The following is a 27887-nucleotide window of genomic DNA, read 5'->3' as shown; positions in this document are numbered from 1 at the left end:
CATAGCATGGCTCATGCTTCATGTGATGAAGCACTGGAGCAGAAGCAAGAAACATCACATTTGCATGCTAGTCTGACTCCACTGGGGTGAGTGCCCCGAAGCTGTAGGTTTGGCAGCACTTTCAGAACTATCCCTTTCACTAGTACATTTCACCAAATCTACCACACGCCCATAATATGATGAAAATATGTGTTCAGAACTGATCTGTGATTGGTTTGAATCAGCATCCTAGAGGTGAAAGTCTCCACATTCTATCACCAGTTGTTTAAGCCATCTAGTCTCCTAGTAAGTGTTCTTTTTCTAACTTGGCTTGAGTCACTCGCAAGACTCAGCCATGTAAGTGGATGTTAATAAATATATGCTAAAAAAATTAAGAAAGGAGGAAGACAAAATAAAATGTAACAGTACCTGATTATGAAAGTTTTAAGAAGTATTCAGTTCCCTGAATCCAGCTCACTCCTTAGTAGTATAATACACAAGATAAAACATCACTATTTTATAGTATAACAAACTCAGACTAGGATTTATCAATTGTTACTATGCTGTGCTTGGTGGCAATTTGGAATTTTTAACTCTGAACTCTTATATGCCTGCTCCAAAAGCATAAACCCTAATTACTTCAGCTATAGGAATAATGTTGGCAGTATACAGACTGTGACAAAATTGAACAGTAATTCTTTTTTTTTTTTTCCAAGACAGAGTAGTAGTGCACAAAAATATTAGACAGATAATTAACAATAAAAAGCTCATTTTCCAAAATGTAGTTTCATATAGCACTGCATAGACACCTCAATACATAGTTTAGTCAGATGTATCTTCCTATGATTGAAAATTGGACCTATAGGGACTTCATTCAAAATACAGAAGGATAACATTGAGTACAGTGTCTCTCATACACTGTTTTTTTCCCTCATGTTTCAGAAATATGTTGTTTTTTTTTCCCCCCCGAAAATGTCCCTTTTTTGGCACGATGAAAATTGATTTTCTGTCTACCACAACCCAATACACTACATTCAAAACTTGCAGAAATCCTGGACTGTAAAAATGTCTACCCGTCTACCCCTATCCCCAAATCTCCTGAGCTGAGGACTCTCTCAGAGTAGTGTATGTGATTGCTACAATCACAACTTTTTCAATTTAGTTTGATTTGCATTAGTCCTAGAGGCTGCTGGTATTTATAGCAGCTACAAAACACGAAATGCAACTAAATAGAAACACAGAGAAGAAGCTATTCATTCACCACAGATGGTCAGGAGTGGGCCACACAGACAAAGCACAATGGTGAATCTGGCCAACTATCGGCAGCTCACATAACAATTTCACAAAAAGCAACTGAAAAGTTTGAGGGCTAGATTAACAAGGGGAAGTTATTCACTGATACCTTACACATCCAAGTCCAACATTGTCAAGGTATTATTCCCACTTTGAACTTTAATGTCCAAAAAGTGGGGACCTGCATGTACCCTTCTAAACTTAATTCCTAGCTTAAATTTGATAACGCTGCCACTAACCAAAAATATAGTGTTTTGGTACACTTCCTGTTCCCCAAAACCTTCCCTGGGGGACCCAAGACCCAAATCCCTTGGATCTTAAAACAAAGAGAAATAAACCAGTCCCCCTCCCAGACTTTCCCTGAGAGATCACTGTGATCCAAACTCCTTGAATCTTAAAACAGAGAGGAATTAACCTTTCCCCTCCCCTTCTTTCCCCCCACCATTCCCTAGTGAGTTCAGATCCAATCCCCTTGGGTCTCACACAAGAAAAAAATCAATCAGGTTCTTAAAAAAGAAAGCTTTTAATTAAAGAAAGAAACAGTAAAAACTATCTCTGTAAAACCAAGATGGAAAATGTTTACAGGGTCTAAGCTTATACATAGACTAGAGGGACTCCCTCCCCCCTAGCCCAAGATACAAGTTACAGCAAACAGAGATAAAATATCCTTCCAGCAAAATACACATTTGCAAATTAAGAAAACAAAGATAAAACTAATCCACCTTTTCTAGCCAGTACTTACTATTCTGAACAGGAGAGACTGTTAGAAAGAATGGAGACAGATCTGGTTGCACGTCTGGTCTCTCTTAGCTCCAAGAGAGAACAAAAAACACAAACAGCACAAAACAAAGACTTGCCTCCACCAAGATTTGAAAGTATCTTGTCCCCCGATTGGTCTTTTGGTCAGGTGTCAGCCAGGTTCACTGAGCTTCTTAACCCTTTACAGGTAAAAGAGACATTAACCCTTAACTATCTGTTTAAGATAAACATTTAGGCATCACTGGCATTCACAAACCTGCCGCTCAGCTTCCACTTAAACCTGTAGGTTCCTAGAGTCCCTAGGTGCCTGATAAAATCCCCTCTGTTGCCTAAACTGCTTCAGATCTCCAAGTCCTGAAACTACTGAGCAGCTCAGCACCTAACTCCACCTAAGCAGCAGCAGGATTAATAAAGTAGGGATCCCTCACCTATCTTGCCCGCAGGGCCTATGATGGAAAGTATACTCTGAGCATGGCTATCCACACACACTGCAAGAATGTGGCAGTACCCACATAGCTCAGCAGTTAGTGCAATCAGCTAGCATATGGGAGATCCAGGTTGAACTCCCTGCACTGCTGATGCAGAATGAGGACTTGAACCCATAGCCCAGAGAGTGTCCTAATCACTGGAGTAGGGAGTGGACTCCTCCCAATCTCTGGAGTAGGGAGTGGACTCCTCCCAATCTATCCTGTTGAAGCTGCTCCACTTTGTATTAAATATTCACTATACCAAGGAGAGAGTGAAAATGACTCTACTCTGCAGTCTGGTGGTTAACTAACTCTCCTGGAAGGGGTAGGTTCCTGCTCCAGTAAATATTTAATTATCTATACAAAATGGAACAGGAGATATTGAAAGAAATCTATCCGGCAACTAACCTATTAGGGTGTTCTCCTGGGACATGGAAGCCCTAGCTCCTGATCCGGCAAAATAGGGATTTGAACCCACGTCTCCCACCTCTGAAGTAAGTGAGCTCATAGGTACCAGAGCAGTAGCAGCACCACTTTTTTTTTTTTTAGTAGGCAGCATTGCAACCCATATGTCCCCCTTGTGACTCTAGCCCCAAGGCTGAAATCTTTGGAGACAGTTTTTTTATACTGCGCTAACAAAGATATTTGGATGTATGTGAGTCATTTCCCAGGATCCTATGGGAGTTTGCTAAACTTTTAACGACAAAAATCTTTGACACTATATTATGATTTATGGAGACAACATCTAGAGTATGTGGACAATTTTGTGTGCAATTGTACAGGAAAGACATTGCTAGAAAAGCTAGAGACAATCAATATATTTAAGAGTCCCAGAGGTTAGTACTACAGTTTACAGAGAAGTTTAGTAATAGTTATTTATTCTTAAGGAAAGGAAGTTAAATGGGGAGATGATAAAGGGGATACCTTGAGGGGTAAAAAATAGATGCATAATATGAAACTGATTGGGAGGGCTGAAAGCCAGGAACAAGAGGAAATTAACTGAAGTTAAGAAAGCGTTCATCTTTAAAGAGGTTTAGTAAAAAGTGATTTATTGAGGCTAATTAATGTGTGACACAGACTAACACACATCAATAGGAAATGTACAGCTAAGATTATATTGCAAAAATAATTAATCATACTTACAGGTAACAAATATACAGTAAAGGATGCAACCACTAGCTCCTTCACCAGACCGTGATGTGCTGCAGGGCCTCCAGTATAAATTGCCATATAAATAGCTTACTCAAAAGTGTAATGAAATTGCCAACATTTATTGCATAAGTATAATTGTGCCCTGTAAACAAAATCTTTACAAATTAAATAATTGTTTTATGTTTAGTTGGATGACTTTAATTAATATCTCAATTGCCTTGTAAGAATATTCTGCTCACCATGAAAATTACTGTACTTTGTAAAGGTAAATATCAATACTCACAACACAGTCACAATCTTTTACAGAGAAAGTCAGAAATTCCAATGGAGAGATTTTCGCTATTTCAGACACATGTTTTGTAGAATCAAGCACCATATAAATGAGAAATTAATGCCACTCGTATTTCTAGTGTTGCTAAATCTTACAATTTTATTGCTAGATTCACAATATTTGGTGTATTTCTTAGTCCCATGTCCCAGTATCATGAGAATCTCAGCTTGAATTTAAATAAAAATAAGCCTCTAGCCATCATGGTAGCACAGAGAAAATCTTGAAAAATGTGATCTGAGTATAATCTAAAGTTTCAGAATTTGGAAGACAAAGACAAAGAAAAAGAACCACAGATTTTTGTAAAAGAATCACATGATTTTAAGCTAATATTATTACGGGGGGGGGGGGGCAGAGGGAGGAGATTGATTCAGGGTTTTGAATTTCTGGGGTTTTCACTTGTTCGTTTGCACTAAAAAGACAAGTACAGAATTAAAGTTTCCTTTTTAATATGTTTTAAAAAGTGATATGGCTTTGCAATGATTGTTTTCTAATGCCAAATTGTGTTTTGATTTAATTCAGTGTTCACAAAAATGAGGCATCAGGACTATAATGAACCATTCATACGATTCATGTTTTTTCTTGCTATCAATGTATTTCTATCCTAAACTATAAGACCTCTGCTATTCCAGTGCTGGTTAGGAATGTCCAATAGTGATGTTTGCATCAGAGGACAATCAGATCAGAAAATAAAACTGATTTTACATGGTGACCAAAACAAGGATTTTAAAACTGTTCTTTTAAATGTCAAAATTTCTCACCTATTTAAAATCAATGAGACTACTCTCCTGGATAAACTAAGCAGGAGTGGGTCCAAAGTTATATTAATAGCTTTGGAGATGCAAACTCTATATTTCTCCATTAAACTGCTAGAGCTTCAGCACAGTCCAAGCTTTCCTATGTTACCCTGGAAATAGATCTCAACTATAATCTGAACGAATAACCATTATGGCTGAGAAGGTACTAAGGAAGGCCATAGGGATGTCCAGTGTCCATATGACTTTTATCTTTGGATCTATTGGATGCATTCTACTAATACAGGGGTTGACAACCTTTCAGAAGTGGTGTGCCGAGTCTTCATTTATTCACTCAAATTCAAGGTTTTGCGTGCCGGTAATACATTTTAACGTTTTTAGAAGGTCTCTTTCTATAAGTCTAGAATATATAATTAAACTATTGTTGTATGTAAAGTAAATAAGGTTTCTAAAATGTTTAAGAAGCTTCATTTAAAATTAAATTAAAATGCAGAGCCCCCAGGACTGGTGGCCAGGACCTGGGCATTGTGAGTGTCACTGAAAATCAGCTTGCGAGCCGCCTTCGGCACATGTGCCTTAGTTTGTCTATCCCGTACTAATCAGTGCAAATTGTTATGTGAGCCTGAGCACTTGTATATTAGGAGCTGGACTAAGATCACCAACTCCTTTAGACTATCCTCCTAGGCATTCTGGTCATGTTTATTTCCTGAGTGCACAAAGCATGTGTAACCCTTCTGCCAGGTGGAGCCTGCAGCAATCAGGGCTGGGGTCAAGATCTAGGGGTTCCTTTCCATTGACACAACATAGAACCAGCTCGAGCCCCCACCCAGTAATCTGGGAAATTTACACACCACCCCTGGGCACCTCTGAGAGGCAATATTTCCCCACTCGGAAGCACAGAGTCTGAATGTAGAAAAGAAACTCTTAATAAACAGGGTTCATAAACATAAACCATGAATAAAAGACCCACCCCCAAGTAGATTGGGCACTGTCCTATTCCCTTCAGGTTCTTAAGTCCAGCAAACCAAAAGTCCCTTTCATGTGTCCGACTCTTCTCTGCACCCCACTTACAGTTGTTGTCCTTGGTCAGCGCCAACCTAGAGTTCAGAGGTGTGTTCTGCAGAGTTCACCTCCCCCAACCCGGTGAGGCAAAGCGGTACCTTACTTACCCTGCTGCTCCCTGTGCCTCTCCACCAGCCGCCCTGCTGGCCACGCCTCTCCACTGCCACCCTGCTGGCCACCTGCTCACTGCTCTTGCTGTGTCTCTCCACCAGCTTCCCTGCTGCACCAGTCACTCATTCACCAGCTGACTGTCAGTCGCTTTCTGCTGCCACTTGCCTCTCTGCTATGACCTCTGCACATCAGTATCTTAGTCATTTTTAGCTCTTTGCAGTCTGGGCAGAAACACTGCCCCACCTCAAGTGATTTCAGCGCTCAGTGATTTTTAGCTCTTAGCAGGCAGACTGATTTTAGCTCTGATTGGGCATTTAACATAATAAAGAGGCTCCTAATGAAGTCTATTTAGCTCTATTATTTGAGCAGTGGGAGGAACAGGTTAAACCAGTCTAGGAAGGATCTTTGAGTATGTACAGCCTCCAGACTGGGGTTACCTGTTTTGCCCTCGCTCTTGCCCTTGCTTTTGCTTTTATGGGGCTCTGACATTCGAGCCCCTGACTTAACAAGGTTCTTTCCACTGAGGGTGACAGGTTAAGCACAGTCATTTAGGACAGGTTAAACAGTCCTGCTTTCCTGTATTCCTACAACACTGTAATCATATTTCACTCCCCTGCACTCCGTACTAAGGATATTTGTCCACAAACTCAATCACTTTTTGCTGAATAGTTAAGCAGAACAGGATCAAAATGTATTTACATAAACAATCCCAAGTCTCTCTCCCTCCCAGCTAGCTGTCAGGGAAGCATTCATTCAGACCCTACTTACACATGCATACCCACTACTACTCTTCTCTCTAACTATGTAGGTGCTAAGAGTCTCTGCAATGAAGTATATAAACCCCGCAATTGAACTGAAAGGGTTAAGCATCAACTCTGGGACCAGGAGATCTCACCCTGAGGAGCATGCTCCAGTTGGAGGTGGAGCTTAAAAGGGGAATCACACAGTTGAACGGGGCCTGACAGGGAGGAAAGAGTTGTACCTTGAGCACGTCTGAAGAAGGGGGCTGTAGAAGCCTTTGCTCGGAAGGAAGAGCCTTCTTCCTGAGCCCAGAGGGGTTGATGGTTCAGTTAATCTTTTTCTTTACTACTTTGTATCAAGATGTAAGGCTTTGGTGGGGTAGTGAGTGGTAGGAAGGGGTGCAGGGAGGCAGCCTTAAAGCACTCCTAAATGCTGGATGTTGCATTTTACAGGGTCCTAGGCTGGAGCCTGGTGGTGTGAGAGGGCCCAGGCCCCCTACCAACCACACTTATTATGAAGAGCACAAAACCCCTCGCCTCCAGGGGTAGGTAAAGACTTGAAAACTTTGTGACTGGAACCAGACACCAGCAGGGGTCAAAAGACACACTGAAGGGCCCCCAGCTGTGAGAGAATGGGATACAATATCTTTGTTGAGATTCCGTTATCCTGGAGGGTTGGGGTTAAGGCTAATTGCAGACCTGGGCAGAGGGTAGAGTCAACACATACCAAAAGGCAAATTGCCAAGGTGTGTGAGAGTGACCAATGAGAGATATTGGAGGCAGGGCAAATATAAATGTAATTGCCTAACCACTTGGTGCTGTTGCCAGGGAATACTGCCCATTACAGCCTCAGTGGATGTACCCTTTCAACACTATATCATATCTCTTTTGGCTATAAGAAACTGAGGCACAAAGATTAAAAGATTGGCCCAAGATTCCACAGGAAGTCTGTGGCAGAAATACAGATCTCCTGAGTTCCAATCCAGTGTCTCAACCAAAAGATGATCCTTCCTCTTTACAGGCTGCGGCCCTACTCCCCTTCAGTAGCTGGGTCAAGAAGAAAGGAGGAATGAATCCAGTTCTTTATTCTTTTCTCACACCTCTCTGTCTCTTTCCAGAGCACTGTGAACCCACAGGAGAGCAGGGATGTCACAATTCCTATGCTTCCAGAGGACAAGGGGTTCAGTTCTTCCGAGCTCTAATATGGGCTGTAAACTTGAGAAGGAAGGCTCCTAACACTCTTCCTCACCACAGCATTCCATTGTAAGGACTAGTTATAAGCTGATCAATAATATTTCAGTGCAACTGTTACTGCTATATACAAAAATAAAATATTGGTGAATAGTATGTTGCTACAGCATGTTATAAACACTTAAGCCCCAATCCTGCACAGTGGTTTATGTAGGTGTCCTTGCACAGCTCAAGAAATCTTATGTATCAGAGGGGTAGCCATCTTAGTCTGGATCTGTAAAAGCAGCAAAGAATCCTGTGGCACCTTATAGACTAACCGACGTTTTGGAGCATGAGCTTTCGTGGGTGAATACTCACTTTGTCAGATGAATGACCTTATGTAGTAATTATACATTTCTTTTTTTCATAATCTAAATTACAGCATTACAATATTAATGTATTTTATGTTTAATATGCTAAAATTCTTGTGCATTCATTAATTATTAAAATAGTGGTTATTAAAATACTCATCGATATATTTAATTTGATTATATTCAAATTTCTTCTCAGGAGTTAGCTCAGTACAAATAAGGAACATGACCAAGATTAAAAAAAAATCCTTCTACTTTTGCACATAGCGATCTCTTTGACAAATTCCTCATTTTATGTCTGCTCAGTAAAAGAATCAGTAATTCAAACACCAATTTTCTTTTCTGCTTGTGAGCTGAAGAGCAGTACAGATGAAAGAGAGCATGATCAGGTTCATGGAATAACTTATTTATAAAGAGACAGAAAGGACAAATTGTTTCATTTATAGAGGACATCTATAAGAGGGGGCATGAAAGAAGTATACAAAATAATGAATGATATTGATAAGGTGTGTCAGGGATGTCTATTCTCTCTCTCTGTTAGTACAAGAAAAAGGGAGAATTCAATGGAATTAAAGGCGAAAGTGAAAACTGATAACAAGGAAATACTTTTGCACACGAAATGCATAACTAGAATGTGGAACTCATTGCCACAGGATGCCACTGAAGTGAAGAGAATAACAAGATTTGAAGTGGGACTGGACATTTATATAGTTCATAAGACCATCTAGTTATAGTAAATATTAAAACGTTTTATAAGAGATATAAAACCTCATGCATCAAAACTCTAACTATTACAAGTTAGAAGGAAACTCCCCAGAGGTACAGTTGCCTTGTTCTGAAGCATTTCGTGCTGGCCACTCTCAGAGATATGATACTACATTAAATGAACACAGGTCTGATCTGGTATGAAAATTCCTATCTTACTAGAGCAGGTGGGGTTAGAGGTGTTTATGCCACACACAGTGCAATGTATTTCATAAATCTTGCAGCTTATTGCAGAAATCTACGTCACACAGTACATGACATAAAACCAGGCAAGATGTTAATTTGACTAGTACCCAAAATAAATAGAGCTTATTGCAACTAAGGTCAGGAATTTCTCCCCAAAGGAAGAGAGTAACATATATTATTATTTTGAGCTAGACTGACTTTGACATCACGGCAAATGAAGAGGCATAATGTAGATTAAGAGCCCACCTCATACTTAATTCCTATGTGGGCTACTTGGACTCACTATCACTTTGAACAAGTGGACAGGGAGTATGAAAAGTCTTGGGTCTGCCCCAAACATGTCAGCCAGCACTGTTCAGCTAATGTTGAGGTTGTCATAATTTATTAGTGGTATAGGCCAGCAACTTACTGCAACCCTGGAGCATATGGGAATCAGGGAGGAACTGCGTCTGAAGGATGTCTCTGAGGTGCAGCACTGTCTGGTCCTACTTATTTAAGGCTGTGCTTAAGACACAATCTACTCCTAGAACTTTTGTTCTAATGCTCATTGTTACCATAGACATTTGACTCACTGTCATCAGCTTTCCAGAAAACATTCTCAATTGCTGTATGGTTGTTGTATGTCCATTCAACAGCTTGACAGATGAAAGGCAACACGAAAGTTTTACTCGCCAGATGGAAATTAGAGCACACTCTGCTTCCTGGCTCACTTTGGGCCTCAGTCTGGGCTCTCTGATAGCTCTTGGCGATGACTCCATCAAAGTTGGTCCATCTTTTCTAGACTGAGCGTTCTGGGTGCAGTTCTCTCGGTTGTCAGTGGGAATGCCAAATTTCTTGAGACCTTCCTTGACCACATCACTTTATCAGAATTTTGGCCTTCCTTTGCATCGCAAACAGTTCTTGAGTTAGTTAATGATCCTGAGGCATACTGAAACGAGGTCAGCACCCACCTCTCATGAGCACCTCCTCTGGTTCGGTGTGTCAGTGGTCTTTAAACCAGTCCAACCCTGGTATGGGGCCATATCCCCAGGGCTTCCTCCATGGAGACACTATATTTGTGTGGCCCTCCCCAGGTTCAGTCCCTCCAGCCAGAAGCTCCTTCATTGCTCCTCCACTCCCTTCTAGAAAACTGGCTTTGGCTCAGTCCTAGCAGCCAATCAGGAGCCTTGCGCTCCCCTGGTCCCTGTCTCCACTTAGCTGTCTGTTGCGTTCAGTTTCCTCAGCCAGGGAATCATGCACTCCTTTCTTCTCTAGCTCCAAGCAGCAACCATCTTATCTCTGTTCTGCAGATTATTTTATATGGCCCTCCTGGCCTCTGATTGGCCATTTCAGCAACCCCTTAGATTGGTTGTTTCCTCGCAACCACTCTAGGCCACTTGGAGGACTTCTCCACTGCTCCTTTCCTGGGATGGGTGTGGCATAACCCTGAGGCTTCCAGCAAGGTGCTTTTGGGCCCAGTCCACCCCATCATGCATATGCTTCATGTGTCCCAGCCAGCGAAGCCAGTGAGCATCCACTATAATCTGTATAGACTATAGACTAGTTCTCTCAAGTATCTTGTTGTTAGTGATCCATTGGTCCCAAGTGACTCCAAGGATTTTTCTGAGACAGTGAAGATGGAAGCTGTTCAATCTCCATTCCTGCTTGGAGTACATGACCCAGCTTTCAAAGCCATAGAGGGGGATACTGAGGACTAGCATGACCAGACAGCAAATGTGAAAAATCAGGACGGGCGTGGGGGGTAACAGGAGCCTATATAAGAAAAAGACCCACAAATCAGCACTGTCGCTATAAAATCAGTACATCTGGTCACCCTACTGAGGACACAAGCTTGACAAATGAACACCATTGCGTTCAGGGTTAGCAGCTTGTTCTTCCAGACACATGAGGTAAGTTTGCCAGAGATAACAGAGGCTTTGCTGATTCTTGCATCAAGTTCTCTATCAAGTCTAAGTGAGCTGGTTAGAATTGAGCCAAGATAGCAGAAGTCCAGAGCTTATCCCAGATCTTCATTATTGATGTAGATTTTAGGTAGGATGTTAGTGCCCTGTTTTATTGATACTGATTACCATGCTGAACTTGACACATGCATCAGAGAACTTATTCATCATGATCTGCAGTTTATCAGGTGAGTTGGAGACGAATTCAGTGTTAACTGCAAAGAACAGATCCTGCAGAGTGAGCTGGGTGACATGCCTTTTGCTTTGAAATTGTCTGATGTTGAACAAGGTGCCATCTATCCTTGATTCAATTAGTACACCAGATTAATTGTCTCCAAAAGAATACTAAAGAAGAATACAGAAAAAGATGCCAAAGCTGGTAGGGACTAAGATGCAGTCTTGTGTCATGCCAGTATCAGTGCTAAACTCAGATGATGGTTCATTTTCATACTGGATAGTTGCCTTTATTATTTCAGGGAACTCCTTAAACAGAGACAGCACTTTTTGTGGACAGCCAGTTTTCAACAGAATCTTGTATATGCCATTCCTGCTAACTGTGTTGAAGGCCTTTTGTAGATCAGTGAATGCTGCATAGGGAGGTGCCTCTTGTTCCCAGCTTTTTTCTTGTAATAAGCATATTGTGAAGGACATATCAGTTGTGGAATGTCCACCTCTGAACTCACACAATGGCTGTTAGGGTAAACTTTCTCAGCAAGGACTTGGACGCTTTTCAGCAGGACCTTTGCAAGCACCTTGCTGGCCACGCTGAGCAGAGGTATTCCTCAGTAGCTGCTGCAGTTTGCTCTGTCCCCTTTATTTTTGTATAAACTAATTATGTAACACTGACTGACCCTGGTTGTCAGCAGGAGGAATTGAACCAGGGACCTCATGAGCCTCTACCACACTGATCGGCAACCTTCTAGAAGTGGTGCGCTGTCTTCCTTTATTCACTCTAATTTAAACTTTTGCACGCCAGTAATACCTTCTAAAAATATTAAAATTTTCTCTTTCTATAAGTCTATAATATTTAACTAAACTATTGTTGTATGTAAAGTAAATAAGATTTTTTAAATTTTTAAAAAGCTTCATTTAAAATTAAATTAAAATGCAGAGCCCCCCAGACTGGTGGTCAGGACCCAGGCAGTGAGAGTGCCACTGAAAAGCAGTTGAAGTGCCGCCTTTGGCACACGTGCCATAGGCTGTCTTCCCCTGCTCTACCGCATTAGCTAAAAGCCAACTGCCTGTTAGCTAAGGCTGTAGAGCAGCCTCGTTTAACTCTTGCTAAGTGGTCTCGATGCCACTAGATGGGACAGAACACCATACCCAGAAGGTTACATTTGCATCTGTCAGATGCTTGGGTATATAGCTTTCTTTCCCCCTTGCCTTTAGGAATTTTGCAGGTATTTGATCGATGCCTGCCCTTTCTCAGGCACAATCTCTTTGATAGCTTTCTCTACATCTCTGAGAGTTGGTGTTTGGTCCAGCTCCTGTGTTGTTGGAAGCTGAGGAATGGCAGCTAAGGCAGTATCACAGATAATGCTATCCTTTGAGTAGAGTTCTTTGTAATGCTCAGTTCATCAGTCAAGTTGTTCTTGCCTGTCAGTCAGGATGGTACCATCTTTCACTTTCAGGTTTGCAGTCTTTTTACAAATTGGACCAACTGCCACTTTCATCCCATCATAGATACCACAAAGGTCCCCTTGTTCAAAGCAGGCCTGAATCTTTTCGCACACGTCTTGCCAATATCTCTGGGCATATTATCTAGCGGCCTTATGGACCACAGCCTTAGCCTCTTTGAACTTAAGAGTTCTGGACTTAGTTGGTTGTTGAAGTAAAATTAGGCAAGCTTGTTTTTTTCTTTTCCATGAGTAGGATCAGCAGAACTTCAGATGCTACTAAGCAGTCAGGCTGCTTTTACTTTGTTGTTCCAAAGATATCCTTGGCAGTAGCAGGTATCTTATTTTTAATTTTTTTTCCACAAGGTGTAAGAATCAGGGGGATCAATTTGATCATTTTCAGCAACATGCTCAAGCGCACATTGAAACTTTGCACACGTGTAAGAGTCTTTCATGTTAGTGATGTTGAGGTGATGGCTTCACATGATGGATCTTTTTAGGGTGTAGTTGGAGCTTGGTCCTGACAAGGGCATGGTCAGTATTGCAATCAGTGCTATGCATTGATCGAGCATGCAGTACATTGTGAATGTTTCTGTGATGGATTGGGATGAGGTCAAGCTCATGCCACTGTCCTGAGCAGGAGTGCCTCCAAGTGACCTTGCTGCCAATATTCAAGACTATCAGCTCACAAGATGCACAAATTTCAAGGACACACTGGTTATTTTTGTTGAAGCTACCTGTGCCATGTCAGCCAATGATATATCCCCAGTGCTTCCAGTCCTTAGTCATATGAGCACTGAAATCACCAAGAACAGTGAGACTGTTCCTTACAGAGACAATCTTGATGATTTCTTCCAGCTGAAAATAGAACCCAGCTTATTACTGTTTGGAGTAGTCAGCTGTTGTTCCATAGATGGACCGATAAGTCAGAGTTACCAAATTAGTATTCACATCCAGCCACTTGGTCCTTTCATTGATAAATACCAGAGGGGCACATGAATTGAGGACAGACTTCTTGATGGCAAATCTGATACCATATATCCTGAGTTCATTTTCAGGTTTCCTAGACCAGAAGAAGTGGTAGTTTACTTCACCTAGTGAACCAGTTTCTAAAACTCTCATCTCACCGAGAGCTGCCCAGCTTATAACAACGTGTGAACATTCCAACAAGCTATGATTAGTTTAGAGCAGGAAAGAAGAAGTTGGAAGGGAGCTTTTTAGTCCCCTTTTCTAGGGCCGGGGTGCTGGAACAATTTTTATAGTAGGGGTACTGAAAGCCATTTAACCAACTGTAAACCCTATATAAAATGAAAACCACTTCAAGCCAGGGAGTGTGACAGCACCACCAACAGCTAAGTTTCCTCTAAGCAGTGCAGATGTGCAGCAGGCTATCAAGGGCCACACAGATGTGCAGTCACAGGGGACTGGACTGGAGAGGAGAGAGGCAGGGGAAGTGCAGGGCTCTGGCCAGGGAAAAGTGCCTCTCCCACAGCCATGGAGCTTCCATGGCACGGAAAAGGTGCCTCTTCTCCTGTACCCATCCTGGGCTGCTGTGGCAAAAGAGATCTGGGGGGAGTCTTCTCTCCCTCTGCCTCAGCCCTGGGCAGTCTGCAACCCAAATCCCTCATCCCTGGCCCCAGCCCAGAGCCCACACCCCAAGTCGGAGCCCTCAGCCACCTGTAGCCCAACCCTATGCCCTAGCCCTCAGTACAGTCCCCACCCTAACCCCTTGGCCTCACCCCCACCATACGTCAGGTCCATATTAGTGCACATAAGAAAATTCATTCTGCACATGGATGTAAAAAATTAGAGGGAACATTGCCCAACACCCCTAGTTCCAGCATCTATGGGCCTTCCCAAAATTGGGGCATGCAGGCAACTCATAAATATGGATGCTTGGACCTCTGAGCCACTGCCAAATGCCTGGGTCCTTCGTCACCAGGACAAGTGGCCACCAAGTACAGACCTTTGATGCGTACACCTAGGCAAAACAAAGAAGGAAGGGGTTGCCAGCGGCCTTCCATCTTCTCTCTAAGCAGGGACTGTAGATAGGGTCGGTGCAAGGATATTTTGCGCCCTAGGTGAAACTTCCACCTTGCGCCCCCTCCCTCACTCCCTGAGCATCACTTATTAAAAACTTTAAAAAATGAATGCTGCATAATGTGTTCATTAGAATTAATACATGTTCATCTTGAAAATTTATTTAATTATTTAGTCTACATATTTAATAAATAACCTGACAGTACTGACATTGTTATTGTTTTCACTTTGCACAACATAGCATGGATCTTAAAATAAATCACATACCTTATACAGAGTACACTGTCACAGAGTAACACATTATAATTTATTTTTCCATGCTTTTAGTTTAGCAAATTTAGAATCAAGTTCCTCCAAATCAATGCTGCGAGCAATGTCATGTTCTATTGACAAGGTAGATAGCCCAATAAGTCTTTGTTGGAACATTGATGTTTGCATGTATGTTTTTATCAATTTGAGCTTCGAGAAGCTTCGCTCACCACTGGCCACAGAAACCGGGAGTGTCAAGAGGATGCAAAGAGCAATAACTGTGTTAGGAACACTATCTGTCAGTTTATTTGTGCATATGAAGTTCAATACACCTTGCGGTAATGCACTCTTTTGGACTCGTTGTGCAATAGCTTGCAATTCATTGCACAAGTCAAAGGCATCAATATCTTTGGATTCACCATGTTGCAAAGCTTGCTCCAGTTTCAAGCAATGGTCCATAATTTGCTTTGGTGTTGTATTTTGCAAACTGTAAACATCATATAGGAAGTCAAATACTGAACTAATATGCTGCATCAATGTGAATCTTTCTTTAACTAAATGTATTGCTGTGTCGATGACTGCAAAGTAAAAGTTCACTTTGAATTTTTCTTTCAGATTATAAATAGGTTCGTCATCTGCTTCATATGTGAACTGCTTCCTTTTTTTTCTAATACAGATTAGATCTGGTTCAAAAAGTGCGGTACATCCAACTCCTCCACAAGTTCACCTGCATCTACCAATGTTTTCTCAAAGTCTGCGTCACTTCTGTGGCTTACAAGAAACTTCTTGGTTTCTCCAAGTTGATTAATGGTGTCACTTATGTCCAATTATTTCACCTGAAGTTGTTTGCTAGTCATGTTGATCTCAAACAATATGTCATACCACACAACAAGAGAAACAAGAAACTTTAAACTAGAAATGGCTTTTGCAAGATCCTTTGCAACAACTCGTGACATATTGCCAGATGATCCTGTTAGAGTTGTGGCATCATAGATGTCACCAAGCTGATAGCGAATAGGTTTCAAGGTATCAATTGACTTTCCTGTCTTGTTTCACTCAATGGTTTAACTGTGAGATTGGATATGTGGTGTGTTAGAACTTCCCAGCAATGTGTAGAAGCTGAGAAATACACATAAACACGTTGAACTAAATCAAAGAAGGGAGTTGCCTCCAAGCAACACTTTGCAGCATCATTAACAATCAAATTCAATGAATGTGCACTGCAAGGAATGAAAAAGGCTCATGGATTAATATCCAAAATTCTTCGCTGGACTCCATTTTCTTTCCCTTTCATATAGCTCCCATTATCATACCCTTGACCACTCAAGTTTTCTATAGGCAATGACATCTCTTCTAACTGGTGAAGAATAGTTTCTGTCATACCAGCTCCAGTTATCTCCATAAGTGACACAAATCTCAAGAAGTGTTCCTTTATGCATACTGATTCAGTCTCATTCTCTGTCTCTGAAGTAGGCCTATCCACAAACCGAATGAACATGGTCATTTGTTAAACATGGCCTCCATCTGGTGTACAATCTAGAACAATTGAAAAGTATTTTGCAGCACAAGCAGATGCTAGGATTTTTTATTTGATAGCATTGGATAGAAGCTGAATAGCTAATTCTGTATGTCTTTCCCTAAGTGACGTAAACATTAATTAAGAGATCAGGATGACTTTTCCTTAAAATTAAGCAATGTTGATTGTAATCAGAAATACACCCTTTTTGGTCACGTTTACTTCCGTCATTCTTTCATATCAAAATCTACTACATTTTATTCTACCTTTATATTGAATTTTTGTTATTAATAAAAATTATAAAATTAGAATGGCAGATACTCCGTCATACTGGGGTATCAGGTTAGGTGGGGAAGAGAAGCAGACTGGATTCAGGTCAGTGGGGTATTGGGTTTGGCTGGGGAGCAGAAGGGAAGCAGACTGGGTGGAGTCAGTGGGGATTCAGGTTTGGCTGGGGAGTGCAAGGGGAGCAGAGCGGGTTTGGGTGTGGAGGGGGGCGGCGGACAGGGTAGGATTCAAAGATCCGCAAGGTGAAATGGGCGCTTTCCTCTCCAGTCCCTGCATGCAGGAGTGGGTCAAGTCACAGTACAATTGCAACAGGGCCATGGGAGTGTGTCACCAGTCTGTCCTGTGCCCGGGCTGGGGAGTTGAATGCTGGGTTCTCGCTCTGGCAGGGAGGCGTGGGGCAGGCAGCACTGTGAGGCAGAGAGTGCACAGCCCTCACACCAAAGCAGGGTTGGGAGTGTAGAAAACTGGGGCACAGGGAGGTGGGTTAAAGCAGCTTAGCTACCCCTCCATGCAAGAGAGCCCACAGAGCTTCCCTCCCTTCTCTCCCCAGGAAGCAGAGCCTATGCCCTGGAAAACTTGCAGCCTGCTCTCCAAGGAGCATACCATGTGCAAACTGGCCCTGACTGCACCTCTCTGACAGCACAGCTCAAGTGTGTCTTGCATACACATCCTTCCCTCCACCCAAGCTGCTCCACTCTCCTGGCTGTTGCTGTGCAATCTACTACAAGACAGAGGAGCTAGTACTGTAATAATGTACCTACCAACGCAGCAATCTGTACAATTATTGATTCACAATCAAAAGACTTCACATGGCAGGAATCAGAGAGCAATTGGAACTTCTCTGGTTTTCTAAAAGGCAGGAGAAAAGAGTCGGAGAGCAATTCCCTGGGAGGTGGCTCTTATCACCTCCTCCTCCCTAAAGTCTGCGATCTAGCGTAGCCAAAGGACTTCTCTGGCTTTTTAAATGGCAGTAGTTGGAGAGCAATTCATTAGGAGCGTGATTCTTATCACCTCCCTATAGTCTGCGATCTAATCAAAGGACTTCCCTAATCACTGGCTTTGTAAGTGGCAGGGGAGCAATTCATTGGGAGCATAGTTCTTATCTACGTCCTCACTACAGTCTGCGATCTGCAGCCTGAGCCTGCGTCTATTTTCAGGCACCGGCTTTTCAGCGCCCCCCAGATCTCAGGAGCCCTAGACGGCTGCCTAACTTGCCTAGTGCTTCCACCGGCCCTGACTGTAGAAATACAATGGCAAGATGAAGATTAAGACAATTAGTATAGGCCTGCTGCAGTGTCTAGTTCGAACACCATTCTGAGTTCAAGGAAGTACTCCCCTTATCTAATCCACAACTGTGTCTTTTCTAGATGAGTGTGGTCCCAGTAGTCTGAGTACATTGTCCAACAGGATTCTGGCTAATCTGCTTTCCTGGGGACATTTTCTTCACCAAGGAATTCCACTACTTGCTAAGAATATGCCAACCCCCCTTACAGTGTGATGCAGGAAAAATCTAGTATCAGAGGGGTAGCCCTGTTAGTCTGGATCTGTAAAAGCAGCAAAGAATCTTGTGGCACCTTATAGACTAACCGACGTTTTGGAGCATGAGCTTTCGTGGGTGAATACCCACTTCGTCAGATGCAGCATCTGACACAGTGGGTATTCACTCAGGAAAGCTCATGCTCCAAAACGTCTGTTAGCCTATAAGGTGCCACAGGATTCTTTGCTGCTTTTATAGGAAAAATCTAGTAACCCATGCTTACCTATCAGAAATAAAAGGCCTTTCTTTAGTATAGTACATATGCTGGAAGCAGAATGGGCCAAAACCATTCCCAATATAATTTCAAAATCAGAATGGGATTACACCAAAGATTAATTCAACCCAATATACAGAGATGAAACAGGCTTAAAATAAAGGGGCAGACTTTCACCTGGTATAAATTGTCACACTTCCATTGAAGTCAATGAAGCTATGAAAATTTACACCAGCTGAGGAACTGATCCAAAACCATCAATTGAAACAACAGTAGACATGAATAAAGTTCAGATCCTGATATGATTTACGTCTTATCTATGATCAACACCCTCGGATCTGAATACCTCCCCAAAAGATTTTATTTTCAGGGCAAGATATGGAAGTGGGATTGAAATCTATGCCTGAATATCAATTCTTTTTCTATTACTTGTTTAGTGAGGAGTTTTGCCTGAGTGAATGCACAGTAAGGGGCTGCAGGATTTATTATCATTATTATTATTATTATTATTCATTATTTTAAAATCTTTTGGATAAGGACTGCATATGACTATCTGTTTGCACTGTGTGTATCATAACGCCCCACTGCTTACGAGGAATTCTAAGGACCACTGTAAAACAAATAAGTGATAAATAATGATAGTACGATGCATTGTTTTCTATTTGCAGCATGTGTTTCAAAGATGACCCTTCTGTTCTGATTTTTAGGTAAGAATGAGTTACTAGTTTTTTGCATCATCAGTTGTAAATGGGTTTGTCATTGCATGAGCAACTGTGAACGTTTTCTGAAAGCTCTTGAAAATCAGTCCCATAGCTAAAGTTACAATGTGTCCTTCAAAGCAGTAGTATAATAATAAGGAACTAGAAGAAAAGTTACCATCTCCATTTAAAATTCTATTTGTCAGCTAAAAGCCATACCAGTTTTAAACACTGAATATAGATATTTTTAAAATAGGGTTTTATTTGGGATGAAGTAAAAGAACAGGACTGGGTTTAAAATGTAAATTAATGACTCAGACTTTAAGAAAATCCAAACAAAAAGAAAAGTAAGAATGTGAAAGAGGAAATAAAATTATTGAAATAAATATGACATCTTTAATTTGGAGCTAAAAATAATCAAGTAAAGAAGTTATAAAATAAACCAGGTGAAATTAACAGTCGCTGAAGCAGAGGCAAAAATACCTTATGCATAAGTCAACTAGTATCCAAACAATAGAATAGGTCCTCCTGACAGTGGTAAACAGAAGCACTTAAGGCTTCAGTTCAGCAAAGCACATCACCACATGCTTATCTTTAAGCAAGTGAGTAATCTCATTGAAATCAACATGTCTACTTGCATGGTAAAACGTTAAGCATATGTTTATGACTATACCTTGCTAGATTTGGGTCAGTGTCAGCATTCCCTGATTCCTTGTAGGTTTTCCAGTGACTTGGGGCAGATTTCAAATTAACTAAGTAGCCCTCAGTAACTGTATGTAAGCTTTAAATAATCTTCTATAACATTGTTTCCCAAACTTGGGATGCCGCTTGAGTGGGGAAAGATCCTGACAGGCTGGGCTGGTTTGTTTACCTGCCCCATCAGCAGGTCCGGCCGACCGCGGCTCCCACTGGCAGCGGTTCATTGCTCCAGGCCAATGGGAGCTGCTGGAAGTGGCGCGGGCCAAGGGACATGCTGGCTGCCACTTCTAGAAGCTCCCTTTGGCCTGGAGCAGCAAACCGCAGCCAGTGGGAGGCACAATTGGCTGGACCTGCAGATGCGGCAGGTAAACAAACTGGCCTGGCCCGCCAGGGGCTTTCCCTAAACAAGCAGAATCCCAAGTTTGGGAAACACTGGTCTATAACAATATTTTAGGCAGTACAATTTAATTCTGCTTTAGGGGTTGGGTTTTCAGCAATAGAAACCTAAAATAGCGAAAATGGGACAATTGGGAATGTTCCTGGGATGTACAAGGAGCAGCATCATAGTTCATTAGGCAAAATAAAAAATGTTCCCTTTTTTAAAGTCAATGGGACTTCCTATAGGTGTAGAACCAGATCCACAAAGAATCTTAGGCATTGCAATGATGATTGTTGCAACACAACTTTTAGGCACCTGGAAAAACCACAGGAAACTATAAAGCCTGAATTAGATACCTAGACTACCTATACAATGAATGTGGAGAGAGAAGCACCTGAGAATGGGATCCACAAAAGTCAGCATGTTAGGTGTGGAGCTGCCTAAGCTAGCAAATGGGAGATGTCAATAATAGACATGTTTAAACCCTCATCCCATATTGCACAGCTCAGTGCCTAAATCCAGGCTGCAAGGAGATGGCTATTTCTGCTTGCAGTCTACAGCTGGGAACCTGTCCTCTGAAGTCCAGCAGCTGCAATGTTTGCCTATATCTGTTCAGAACAAGAGAGAAAAACAGTAGTATCCTCTCTATAAGCCAGTGGTTAGGGTACTGATATGGCAGATTCTGGTTCAATTCCCCACTCTACCTGATAAGGAGGAGAGATTTGACCAAGGGTCTCTTAGCCAAGTGCTATAGAATAGCCTGGTATAGGACTTCCTCAGTCTCTCTTGTTGAAGTTATTCAATATTAATGGTATCTAAGAGAGACTCCTTATCAAGCAGAAGTGGGAACTGAACTGGGCTCTCCCACTTTATAAGTGAGATAAAGGTTATAAGAGAGACATTCTTCTCTCCCACACCACTCCACCATATTTTGTGGAGTTAGACATGCTCACGCTATGCCTCCTGGATCAGACACCACTGGTGCGATAGGTAGGGCAACACTTGTCTTCACTTGCTTTGAAGATTATGATGTAACTTACACATTGGCTAAACTAAGCATCAGCTAGGTGACTAGACACTTTTCTGAGGCAGCAGTACAGCAGAGCCAAAAACTAGGGCAAGTTTAGGCACCTACTATGTTAAGTGACAGCTGAGCAGGGGCTTTGTAGATAGCATCCAAGTACCTTGGTAGATCTTGGTAGGCTGTCTTCAGGATTAGGCCCTTCTGGAACTGAAAATTTTATTTAAAAAAAAAATCTTATTAAAAAAACCAAACAAACCTGAAGTAGACAGTATATCTAGCTTCCATGAAGACAGTCTTTCTTGTCATATTTTGGCACATCAGAACCTTCTGTGTTATTTGGTTTAGGTTCAGCATTATTAAAAATGCCCAAAGGATGAGGAGTGGCAGTTCATAGAGTTTTTTCCCTCCTGATCTACTTTGGATTCCCACCATAAACAGACTTAACTTTGTTTAACTATTTGCATGAAGAGGTAAACACAAATTGCATTTAGGGAATAGTTGTGGATGGTCAGCATAGTTCATGGACAGTGATAGGAAGAGTCTTATCAGTACATCCTGTGATCCCAAGAATGAGGTGGGGTTTTAAATACAGCATTTATAAATATTTAAAACCTTAATTCCATTTTTGATACATAATTTAATATTCTGTTTATCCAGCTAATTAAATGGAAAAACTCCTCTTCCTATTCCCCTCATCTTCTGAATGTCTCTATCTTAAGTGCCATACAGCCCATTGCCAATTAAATACTTCAGCAATATTATTCATATCCAGCAGCAGTACAAGTTACAGAACATTAGCCAGGAAGAGCTGTTAAACTTGATACAGTCTATATTCTTCTGGAAATAAGTCTAAGCATGTGCAGTTGAGTAGTCAGCTAGTTTTAGCTGGGCAAGTCAATGTTCTTTGAACCAGTTATTCTACCACTAACTGGTTTCTGTAGTGTAAGAAACTTAGTTTCTTTCTTCCTGATACAGTATTTCTGTAGCAACCACTGGTATTGGCATTACCAATTGTGTATCATTGTCATATAATTCACTCTACATCCAGCAGGCTTGTGCTGTACTTGCCCAGATCAATAATTAATCAAGACTGTGTCATTTTCAATAAAGTTCAGTTGCTTTTTCAATCACGTACCAATATAAAATATGTCAAAGTTTAAGCTGTAGTATGTTCTTCCAAATGACACACAAATGTTCAGTTTCTTTTGATAAGAATGTTTTCCTTCTGTGTTTTTAACATTCTGTGACCTTTGTTTTCCACCAAATCAGAGTTAAAGGTTCCTCTAAAAAGCAGAGTGATCTGACATTTACAACAGACTAATCAGTCTCTATCTTATCAAATGACAAGTGACTCAAACAACGGTTTGTGAAAAAGTTAAATGATTGCAAGGGTATTTTGGTAAAATCACTGAAATCATCACTATATGAAACTGATGAAAATCACATTACTACAATCAGAGCTTGTAAAACTGAATTACCAAATTTATTATTTAGATTAGTTTCAGATTTATCTGAACAAACAAAACTAGATCAAAGATGTATATTCATGTTAGAATTAGAGTGCTGACTGAACCAAAACCCCAGATTCCAACATTTCCAGATTTTTGGGGAGAAGATCTGCCCTGAATCTAGGCCTGAACTGCCTGATTGATCCCTCTCTATATAATGGAAGAATTAAAACAGCAAACCTAAACTCTTCTCAGTTTTCATAACTTTTGGACCCAGACTGCAGCTTGAACCTCAACTCTACTTTAAGAAAGTCATTTTGTGCAACCTTATAGTTCTATTGTACCGTAAGGGTATTTTTACACTGCAATTAAAAACCCATGTCTGGTCCGGGTCAGCTGATTCAGGATCACAAGGCTTGGGCTGTGCGTCTGTTTAATTGAAATGTAGACATCTGGACTTGCCTGCAACCTGGGCTCTAGGATCCTGTGAAGTGGGCTGCAGCTATAGCCATAATGTCTACACCACAATTAAACAGCCATATAGCCTGAGCTCTGTGAACCCAAGTCAGCTGGCCTGGGCCAGCCAGGCGTGTCTAACTGCATGTAGACATACTCCCCATGTTTGAGGGGTGAAGGTCAAAACAGTTTGTCAACTCTTAAGAAAAGAAGTAGAATTGAACTAGAAAGATTCTCTCTCCTTTTCCCCCACCCTCCAATCCTGACAAGAATTTCAGGACATTTCCTTTTGGATTTGGATTTTCTACCATTACCTTTGTCATCTCAGAATTAGCTCACTGTAATGCACTTAAAATGGGGACCACTCAGGAACTGAAGCTAGCAGAGCATCTTATAGAGAACATATATTTTTGCTCTGAATGCTCGACTGGTTGCCAATTCGATCCAAGTGAACTTCAAGCTGTAGTTTTTAGCCACTAAGCCTTGAAAGGGTATTTACCAGGTCACTAGAAAAAATCTCTCCCTCTCCTTGCCACGTGATGCTAGTACATCAGAAAAGGCATTTGAGCTAGGCTGGCTGGGCCAGTTTGTTTACCTGCCACATCCGCAGGTTCAGCCGATCATGGCTCCCACTGGCTGCGGCTCGCTGTCCCAGGCCAATGGGGGTGGTGGGAAGCCGTGGCCAGCACATCGCTCGCCCGCGTCACTTCCCGTCTCCCCCATTGGCCTGGGACGGTGAACCACGGCCAGTGGGAGCTGCGGTCTGCTGAACCTGAGGACACGGCAGGTAAACAAACCAGGGGGCTTCCCTGGCGAGCCGCATGCCAGGGGTTGCCAACCCCTGAGCTAGAGCTTCCTCACTGTAAATGAGAGGAAACTGCCAGCACAGCCTTTTCTAGAGGTTTCTCAATGTCAGAATCCCCTCCCTCCTCCACTGGTCCATCAGATTTACAGTACAGACAATATGGGCATGCTGCAAATAGTCCATCCTTTCCAGCAAGTGCTTGGGAAAGGGTTGGAAGTGGGGTTGGTGGGAACAGTAGGTTTTGGCTTGTTGTTTGGCTGTGCAGTCTGATGACTAGCTCTTTGCTTAAAGGAATAACTGAAATATTGTACTGATAGCCTGGAAATGGTAGTGCTTGTACATTTGTTTTTAAATAAAGTGAGGTGCCTAGAGTGTAGGATAAGCCCTAGGGAGATCTAAATAAATAAATAAAACACACAGAAAACTCCAGATTTGAGTTCTTATATAGCACAAAGATGGTTTGGTCCATCTACTACTTCAACCACAATGCTTTAACAAGACAGTACTGAGAGCAGTTATAATTCTGTAAGGGCAGCAGAGAATCCTGTGGCACCTTAAAGACTAACAGACGTTTTGGAGCGTGAGCTTTCGTGGGTGAATACCCACTTCGTCAGACGCAGGTAGTGGAAATTTCCAGGGGCAGGTATATATATGCTATGTTGAGTCCAGAGCTGATAGTGTCAAATTTGCAAATGAACTGAAGCTCAGCAGTTTCTCTTTGAAGTCTGGTCCTGAAGTTTTTTTGCTGCAGGATAGCCACCTTAAGGTCTGCTATAGTGGCCAGGGAGGTTGAAGTGCTCTCCTACAGGTTTTTGTATATTGCCATTCCTGATATCTGATTTGTGTCCATTTATCCTTTTCCGTAGTGACTGTCCAGTTTGGCCGATGTACATAGCAGAGGGGCATTGCTGGCATATGATGGCGTATATTACATTGGTGGACGTGCAGGTGAATGAACCAGTGATGGTATGGCTGATCTGGTTAGGTCCTATGATGGTGTCGCTGGTGTAGATATGTGGGCAGAGTTGGCATCGAGGTTTGTTGCATGGATTGGTTCCTGAGCTAGAGTTACTATGGTACGGTGTGCAGTTGCTGGTGAGAATACGTTTCAGGTTGGCAGGTTGTCTGTGGGCAAGGATTGGCCTGCCACCCAAGATCCGTGAAAGTGTGGGATCATTGTCCAGGATGGGTTGTAGATCCCTGATGATGCGTTGGAGGGGTTTTAGCTGGGGGCTGTAAGTGATGGCCAGTGGAGTCCTGTTGGTTTTTCTTGGGTTTGTCTTGCAGTAGGAGGCTTCTGGGTACACGTCTGGCTCTGTTGATCTGTTTCCTAATTTCCTCGTGCGGGTATTGTAGTTTTGAGAATGCTTGGTGGAGATTTTGTAGGTGTGTTGGTCTCTGTCTGAGGGGTTAGAGCAGATGCGGTTGTACCTCAGTGCTTGGCTGTAGACAATGGATCGTGTGATGTGCCCAGGATGGAAGCTGGAAGCATGAAGGTAGGCGTAGCGGTCGGTAGGTTTTTGATATAGAGTGGTGTTAATGTGACCATCACTTATTTGCACCGTGGTGTCTAGAAAGTGGATCTCCTGTGTAGATTGGTCCAGGCTGAGGTTGATGGGGGGTGAAGTTGTTGAAATCGTGGTGGAATTTTTCTAGAGTCTCCTTCCCATGGGTCCAGATGATGAAGATGTCATCAATGTAGCGTAGGTAGAGAAGGGCGTGAGTAGACGAGAGCTGAGGAAGCGTTGTTCCAGGTCAGCCATAAAATATTGGCGTATTGTGGGGCCATGCGGTGCCCATAGCAGTGCCACTGATCTGGAGGTATATATTGTCATCAAACTTGAAATAGTTGTGTGTGAGTATAAAGGCACAGAGCTCAGCAGCCAGTTGTGCTGTGGCATCATCAGGGATACTGTTCCTAACAGCTTGTATTCCATCTGTGTGTGGGATGTTTGTGTAGAGAGCCTCTACATCCATGGTGGCTAGGATGGTGTTTTCTGGGAGGTGACCAATTCTGTAAGGCTTTGCATTATAAAACTGATTGGATGAGTACAATTATAGCACATAAATTCTCAGCCTGAAGAGGAGGCTAATTGCCATGCACAAGGAAAAGGGGCAGTTCCAGTAAGTCCAGTGCAGATTTGGAATCTTTTGATGAGTTGGTCCCCAGCTACACAGATCCCTGTATACAGCAGAAGATCAAAAACCTACCCCTGTGGAACTAAGTGGTCCCTGTACTATGCTAGCCACTTCTTGTGTCAGGTTACTATTAGCATCCTTATGGCAACTACGTATTAGTTACTTTATTTATAGCCAGTCCTGTGGCACTCATCAACATACTATCTAAACACATCATCATTTGACCTTACAGTTGAAGTAAATGCCACAGAGCTGATATGGGCCTGACCAGCTCAGTGGCATTTTGGATGAAGGCATAGACAAAGGGGTGACAAAGAGGAATGCTGTTAGTTGTATTCAAAGCTTGTTAGTGTTTGAGAGTCTACCGCATTTGATGTCAGCGGGATAGTATCTGGGATCATATAGCCTCACTAATAAAGGAGTCCATCCCTGTAGCTTAAAGAGATCAAAACCATCTAATCTTTTTTAGTCTTTGAACTTTTTTGAAAGCTAGTTTACAATGTCATTAACTTTCCCTGTCACAGTGTCATGTTGCATTAAAAATGAAACAGTGCCTTTCCTCAGAAGTTAGGTATTTGTTGTCATAAAGGGGAAACAACGTACCCTTACTATGGACTAGCAAGAGCCTTATCTGAATGTTTTCAGATGTGAAAGTGTACAAAATATGTGGCATGACCTTTTCAAATGTTAAAAATTCAGCTCCTTTACTGCTCAGATCATAAACTCAGAGATCCAGCATTGTTCTGTAAATAATTAAAAAACAAAGAAAAAGCAAGAATTTTTGCTATTGCTAATGAGGCAGACATGAAGCAGAACAGTATTTCTTGATAGAACTAGAAATGAGCAAATTTGAGGGTTTTTTTCCTAAAAAAAATACAGATTTGGGTGGACCAAAATATTTATCAAATTCATGTCAATTTCAGCAAATTGCTTTGGCTAAAAAGAAAAAAAATTCATAAGTGTCAAAACATTTAAAAACATACCATTTTGACTTTTCAGCCTAGGGACACAAGGGGATTTAGATGCCATTCACAAAACAGCTAGTATAGTGGGAAACCCAGGTTCAAATCCCCACCTTGGAGCAATGACGTGAACCCAAGTCTCTTCTCCTAACGGATACAGAGAACTACTTTTCTGTAGTGCTAAATTGTTAGGGCACTTATCTGAATGTGGAACACCAAGGTTCTGTTCTCTGCCACAATGAATGCTTAATCAGTTATACAAAGTGGAATAGCTTCAACAGGAGCCATCAAAAGCAATCCACCCTAAAATGCCCAGTAATGTGTGGGCTAGGTGATACAGCTGTGCGGGGAGAAGCCTAGGTTCAATCCCAATTCCAGAGCAGGGATTTATATCTGGATCTCCCACATGCTAGGTGAGTGCCCTAACAATTAGGCTATTTGGTATGGAAGAGAGTTGCATCTCCTCCTTCTCAGTTTTGTGAATCTAGCCATTCATTTCCTTTGCTTAAAAAAAAAAAAATAGAGCCCAGAAACCAAATATTTCATTCATAAAACATTTTGTTCAACATACAGTAGTTTTGTGAGATTTTAGAATTGTTGAAAAATAAATTAAAAAGGTTCCCATTCAACCCAAACCAATTTTTTTCTTTATTGTTTTGGAATTGCCAGAGAACCAAAATCAGTTATTTGCACTTCTGTCATTAGACCTTCCTATTGGACTTGTACTGACAAAGAAAAT

The 27887-nt window shown here is 41.8% G+C and overlaps 1 pseudogene; it reads left to right on the top strand.

Annotated features, from left to right (window-relative positions):
* The window catches only part of LOC142046729 (uncharacterized), a 141358-nt pseudogene that overhangs the window by 51417 nt on the left and 62054 nt on the right, over positions 1-27887 (top strand).

Source organism: Chelonoidis abingdonii, chromosome 1, assembly GCF_003597395.2.
Source record: "Chelonoidis abingdonii isolate Lonesome George chromosome 1, CheloAbing_2.0, whole genome shotgun sequence".
In the NCBI taxonomy this organism is placed as follows: Eukaryota; Metazoa; Chordata; order Testudines; family Testudinidae; genus Chelonoidis; species Chelonoidis abingdonii.
The sequence above is the reverse complement of the archived record's forward strand: the minus strand, read 5'-3'. Positions and strand labels throughout refer to the sequence as shown.